This window comes from Pleurodeles waltl, chromosome 7 (genome assembly GCF_031143425.1).
Source record: "Pleurodeles waltl isolate 20211129_DDA chromosome 7, aPleWal1.hap1.20221129, whole genome shotgun sequence".
Taxonomy (NCBI): Eukaryota; Metazoa; Chordata; class Amphibia; order Caudata; family Salamandridae; genus Pleurodeles; species Pleurodeles waltl.
The window spans coordinates 1,360,458,470-1,360,464,469 of NC_090446.1; the positions used below are offsets into that span (position 1 = coordinate 1,360,458,470).

At 45.0% G+C, this 6,000-nt stretch overlaps 1 long non-coding RNA gene and 4 other non-coding genes across 6 annotated transcripts in view; all 5 read left to right on the top strand.

Moving 5' to 3' along the window:
• Window positions 1-5,629, top strand: part of LOC138246314 (uncharacterized) — a 38,735-nt gene extending 33,106 nt beyond the window's left edge. For both annotated transcript variants that reach the window (XR_011194262.1, XR_011194261.1), the window contains exons 12-16: window positions 2,680-2,731; window positions 3,309-3,355; window positions 3,979-4,041; window positions 4,318-4,380; window positions 5,167-5,629. This is a non-coding gene — a long non-coding RNA (uncharacterized lncRNA). The remainder of the gene's footprint in view (window positions 1-2,679; window positions 2,732-3,308; window positions 3,356-3,978; window positions 4,042-4,317; window positions 4,381-5,166) is intronic.
• On the top strand, window positions 2,779-2,847 carry LOC138247531 (small nucleolar RNA SNORD50). The gene has a single exon (XR_011194560.1). It is a non-coding gene; the product is annotated as a small nucleolar RNA SNORD50 (small nucleolar RNA).
• LOC138247530 (small nucleolar RNA SNORD50) lies at window positions 3,403-3,471 on the top strand. Its single transcript, XR_011194559.1, has one exon. It is a non-coding gene; the product is annotated as a small nucleolar RNA SNORD50 (small nucleolar RNA).
• On the top strand, window positions 4,136-4,223 carry LOC138247513 (small nucleolar RNA SNORD35). The gene has a single exon (XR_011194545.1). It is a non-coding gene; the product is annotated as a small nucleolar RNA SNORD35 (small nucleolar RNA).
• On the top strand, window positions 4,633-4,712 carry LOC138247506 (small nucleolar RNA Z195/SNORD33/SNORD32 family). The gene has a single exon (XR_011194538.1). It is a non-coding gene; the product is annotated as a small nucleolar RNA Z195/SNORD33/SNORD32 family (small nucleolar RNA).
• Window positions 5,630-6,000: the final 371 nt, after the last annotated feature.

Below are 6,000 nucleotides of genomic sequence, written 5' to 3' on the forward strand. Positions count from 1 at the left end.
TCACCTTCTAGATCTGGTGTTAATAGACCGCCAAACTTACCTCTCGCTTCTATGGTGGGACAATATAAATTTAAACAAATACAATACGTAATAACAGATGCTTCCATGACAGGGTGGGGAGCACACCTCGATCAACACAGCATACATGGAACGTACATCAAACAAAACTGCATATAAATCACCTAGAACTGCTAGCAGTTTTTCAAGCACTAAAGGCTTTCCAACCAATAATAGTTCACAAATACATTCTCGTCAAAACAGACAACATGACAACAATGTATTATCTAAACAAGCAAGGGGGGGGACACTCAACACAGTTGAGCCGGTTGGCACAAAAGATATGGCATTGGGCAATTCACAACCAAATTCGCCTAATAGCACAGTTTATCCCAGGGATTCAGAATCAACGCGCAGACAATCTCTCTCGATCACCAACAGGTCCACGAATGGGAAATTCACCCCCAAACTCTGAACACTTACTTCAAGATCTGGGGAACACCTCAGACTTGTTTGCGACAAAAGAGAACGCAAAATGCCAAAACTTCGCATCCAGATACCCACACAGGCAGTCCCAGGGCAATGCCCTATGGATGAACTGGTCAGGGATATTTGCCTACGCTTTTCCTCCTCTCCCTCTCCTTCCTTATCTGGTAAACCAACTCAGTCAAATCAAACTCAAACTCATATTAATAGCACCAACTTGGGCAAGGCAACCCTGGTACACAACGCTGCTAGACCTATCAGTAGTACCACACATCAAACTGCCCAACAGACCGGATCTGTTAACTCAACACAACCAACAGATCAGGCACCCAGATCCAGCATCGCTGAATCTAGCAATCTGGCTCCTGAAATCCTAGAATTCGGACACTTACAACTTACACGAGTGTATGGAAGTCATAAAGCAAGCCAGAAGGCCATCCACCAGGCACTGCTATGCAAGTAAATGGAAGAGGTTTGTTTGCTACTGCCATATTAATCAAATCCAACCATTACATGCAACTCCAAAAGATGTAGTGGGTTACTTGCTTCACTTACAAAAATCTAACCTAGCTTTCTCTTCCATTAAAATACACCTTGCAGCAATATCTGCATACCTGCAGACTACCTATTCAACTTCCCTTTATAGGATACCAGTCATTAAAGCATTCATGGAGGGCCTTAAAAGAATTATTCCACCAAGAACACCACCTGTTCCTTCATGGAACCTAAATGTTGTCCTAACTAGACTTATGGGTCCACCTTTCGAACCCATGCACTCCTGCGAAATACAGTTCCTAACCTGGAAGGTTGCATTCCTCATCGCCATTACCTCTCTAAGAAGAGTAAGCGAGATTCAGGCGTTTACAATACAAGAACCTTTTATACAACTACACAAGAATAAGGTCGTCCTGAGGACTAATCCTAAATTTTTACCAAAGGTTATTTCACCGTTCCATCTAAATCAAACAGTGGAACTTCCAGTGTTCTTCCCACAGCCAGATTCCGTAGCTGAGAGGGCACTACATACATTAGATGTCAAAAGAGCATTAATGTATTACATTGACAGAACTAAAAACATCAGAAAGACTAAACAACTATTTATTGCATTCCAAAAACCTCATGCAGGAAACCTAATATCAAAACAAGGTATAGCCAGATGGATAGTTAAATGCATCCAAATCTGCTACCTTAAAGCTAAACGACAGCTGCCCATTACACCAAGGGCACACTCAACCTGAAAGAAAGGTGCTACCATGGCCTTTCTAGGAAACATCCCAATGCAAGAAATATGTAAGGCAGCCACATGGTCTACGCCTCACACATTCACCAAGCACTACTGTGTAGACATGTTATCCGCACAACAAGCCACAGTAGGGCAAGCCGTATTAAGAACATTGTTTCAGACTACTTCCACTCCTACAGGCTGAGCCACCGCTTTTGGGGAGATAACTGCTTACTAGTCTATGCAAAACATGCGTATCTACAGCAACAGATGCCATCAAACTGAAAATGTCAATTACCCAGTGTACATCTGTTCGTGGCATCAGTCGCTGTAGATTCGCATGTGCCCACCCGCCTCCCCGGGAGCCTGTAGCAGTTCGGAAGTTACCTTCAACTATTTGTGTATATATATCATTTCAACCTTATATAGGTACATACTTAGTCACTCCATTGCATGGGCACTATTACTACAATACAACTCCTACCTCACCCTCTGCGGGGAAAAACAATCGAGGATAGTCGACGCCCATGCGTGATGGAGACAAAAGGAGGAGTCACTCGGTCCCGTGACTCGAAAGACTTTTTCGAAGAAAAACAACTTGTAACACTCCGGCCCAACACCAGATGGCGAGCTATTGCAAAACATGCGAATCTACAGCGACTGATGCCACGAACAGATGTACACTGGGTAAGTGACATTTTCATTCTCAATTACGGGTATTTGAGAAGTCATGACTACAGAAAACCTCCATATTCTCTGAGGTATTAACCCGGGGGAACGGGAGTTGCTCTTGTAACTTCTGTGTAATTTCAGTATCATCTAGCTTTAACAGCAATAAATGCGATTTTTGCATAATTCTGAATGAGATCCCTCCTTGTGCATGCATTTGATTTGCCCACGTCTGAGATCCAATGACATGTGACTGACATTCTTGTGCAAGTCCAGCTGATTATGCGGTCTTTTTTTTCCTACAGCTGTGCAGGTCCATGATGTCTCCGAGGTGTCCTGATCTGTAGCTCACACCAGGTACGAACTATTTCCTCATTGCTTTTCATCTGTCCCTACTGCAAGCAGACCAGTGATGAGTCTATCCCGAACCAGAGACTAGTGACGACAACCTCTATGGATCTGACTGCTGAGGTCTGTGCCCCTTGCTCAGGAGTAGGCTGGGGTGTAGGCCAAGTTTTGACACCCCAACTCCTTGTACTCGGCCACCGCTTCAGCTATAAAGTGCTTCTAAGAGGTCATGCTTTTTGTGGGGCAGCATTGGGAGGCAATGGTATGAAGCCTTGTGTGACTGGCTCTAAAACCCAATTCTACAATGTAAGACTTAACTTCGACCGTAGAAGACCCTACTCGAGGCACTAGGGTATAGTACCCAAAATATAATGAATGTGCATTTGATAACCTATTAAGCCATGACCCGAAGTCTCTATTTGTAGTAACTTGCTCACAATTTATGTGTAACTTATGTGTAATTCCAGTTTCATCTAAGTTATGCAAAACGTTTATTTGGAGTGAGAGGCATCCAAGAGTTCAGTAACTGACATTCCTGTGGAAGTGCCCAGCTGATGCTATGCTTTATATTTTCTTTTACTTGCAGTACTCTCGGTTCACGGTGGTCCAGAGCTGATCTGCAGCTCACGCCAGGTACGAATTATTTCCTCATTGCTTTTCATCTGTCCCTACTGCAAGCAGACCAGTGATGAGTCTATCCCGAACCAGATACTAATGATGACAACCTCTATGGATCTGACTGCTGAGGTCTGCCCTCTAAGAATGTTGATGTGGTCTAAGGAAGCTTTGACGCCCGCACATCCTACTCTGCCATAGCTTGAGCTATTGATTGCTCATTAGCCGTGCCATTCTGTAGAATAACTGGGTAGCCAATGCCCGGGTTTACTTACAAGAGCGAAACTGGGGAATGCTGCCAAGAAGCTTCTTGTGTTTTTAGTGTCTGATGTGCCTCATAGCTTGGGTGAATGAAACCTCGGTGTAGCCACTAAACTGCCTGATGTGATGCTGGCATTTTTTTGGGGGGCGGGGGAGGAACTATAGGGAAGGGTGTAGGCGCCAGAAACCATAGTTAAAATGGTTCACTGCAACTGAAGTAATTGCTGCTGTGGGAACGCTCACAACGAAAGGTCATTTCACACCAATGGATCTCAATTGAGTTTCCATTGAAGCTGTGGTGTTCTTTGTAGCCGAAGCATATCAAATGTACGTCGGTCATTCTCTGTTGTGGAAGACTAAATATTCTTGATGGTTTTCAGGTCTAGGTGTTTACCGAAGAAGGAAGCCATCCTGGACCATATGGGATTTAGCTGCTCTTAAAGGTAAGACTTCATAAGCCGTACTGTCCCTTGCAAATGCCATTGGAGAACCTAATTAACCCTTAACCCTGTGTGGCAGTGGGATGAATTACAATTAGGCAGGTGATGTTTTATCTCACGATGGTCTTCCTAGTTCCTAAAGGAGCTCTGACGATAGTGCCATATGGCTTTGCTGATGCCTGTTCATCCAGTACTCCTGCTGTGCATGTTACAGTGGTCTGCTGTAAATGTTTTGTGTGATCCGTTAGTTACTCGTAACCCTGTTTCCCTTCCTTGCAGCTTATTCTGGACGCTGCTAACGCCCTGCCCCATGGTGCCTTAACATTTTGGAGGCTGTCTGTGGTAAGCACCCACTCCTTACTACTATACTGTGTTGTGCTGGGAACGTCTAGGAGCCTGGAACCTGGTCTACACTGGTGTTCCAGCATAGAGAGCCTGGAGCCTCTGTCACCGAGGTCCCAGAGTTTGATGGGGGGGGTGGATTCCTTGGCAGTTGGAGGAGCTGACGGGGTGTGCTGCGTTAGGTTGGTTAACTGAATAAAGCTTAGGTTTTATAAGGAATCCCCTCTGTTTCTCAACATACTACTCCATTTGAAGGTCAGTGATGTGGCAAACGTGTAATTCGAGTCTCGCGACCATGAGATGCGTGTACATGCACTACCATCTGAGACCTGCACTCCTGTGAAGCAGTGCTGCTTAAGTCTGGTCACGCGGCGCTGCGTAATGGTCTGCAGTGTAATTTAAAGGTTTGGAATTTGGATCGCTTCTTGCAGAGTTGGTAACCGGGGTCGACTTGCTGAGTAATTGGCGCTTACAATGCAGTTAGGTCTTGTAGCGCTTTAGAGCGTGGTACTAGTCTTATACCAACCGATAGTTGTGAAATTTTGATTTGTAACATTTCAGGCACGTGTAGTCACTCTTGTACCATGTGGCCATCTTGCTGGTGTGCTGCTGGCATATCTACGCCACTTGTTGCTTAACCTTGTTTGGTCTCGTTGCGCAGCTGCACTCCAGTCCCTATTCTGAGCGCAGTAGGCTTTTCTGTCCTGTTTCGTGCAGGGAGGCTGTTTTGTGGTTTTAGCCCCAAACTATTCATGTGACGATAATGTGTTTATTTTTGCTCCCCAGGCACCAGGAAGGTGGGACAGTGAGATAGCCATTGTTAAGTCTGCAGAAGAGCAATCCACGTTAGTCTGTCCAAAACTAAGATGGGCGCTTAACTGACATTTTATTTCACTGCAGTGTTTCATTTGTTACCTATTCTAAAGTATCTTGGACCCCTGGGCTGAGGATGGCCCATTGAGAAGGATGTGATCTCTAAGCTTCGAAGGCTTAGCCTGCCACCATGTGGAGCGGAGGAGTATCATGTGGCCACGTTAGTGGTATGTCCGCCCCCTCGCCGCTGCAACATGCTAGCGCCTGTATTTCGGGGGCCACACTGCATGTTTAGTGTACTTAATTGTAAGACGTGGTGCTTTCATTAAGGTGTGGCTACTGTGTACCACACAGCTGGTGCTCGAAGACCAGACACAACCGGCACTCTAGTTGTCTGTGCCTTGAAAAAAGCATGAATAAAGTGTTTTGTCAACTACATTATTTCATGGTCCTCATTTATAGCAAGCAGCAATATTTGCTCTGATAAGTAAATTAACAACTTTTGACCTTTTCTGGGTGTGAAAAGTATCAACCACAAATGTTGATGCACATTCCGACGTACTCACTCCAGTGTCCCACTGTGCACTAGCCTATAAGGGACATTAGTCTGTCAGATAAGGGGAGGCACTGCTTTGTGTTTTTGGGTGGGGCGGATCACTGGAAGGAAAAGGCAGCTTAAGCACAGTCCTGGATAGCTTAGTTTAGTGTGGTTTTTGTTACCTGCTTTATGGGGTTTTCTCCTAACGTGCTATAGAGTTTTCCTCATACATGGGATAATGACCGATACATACATGACACTTTTTTGGG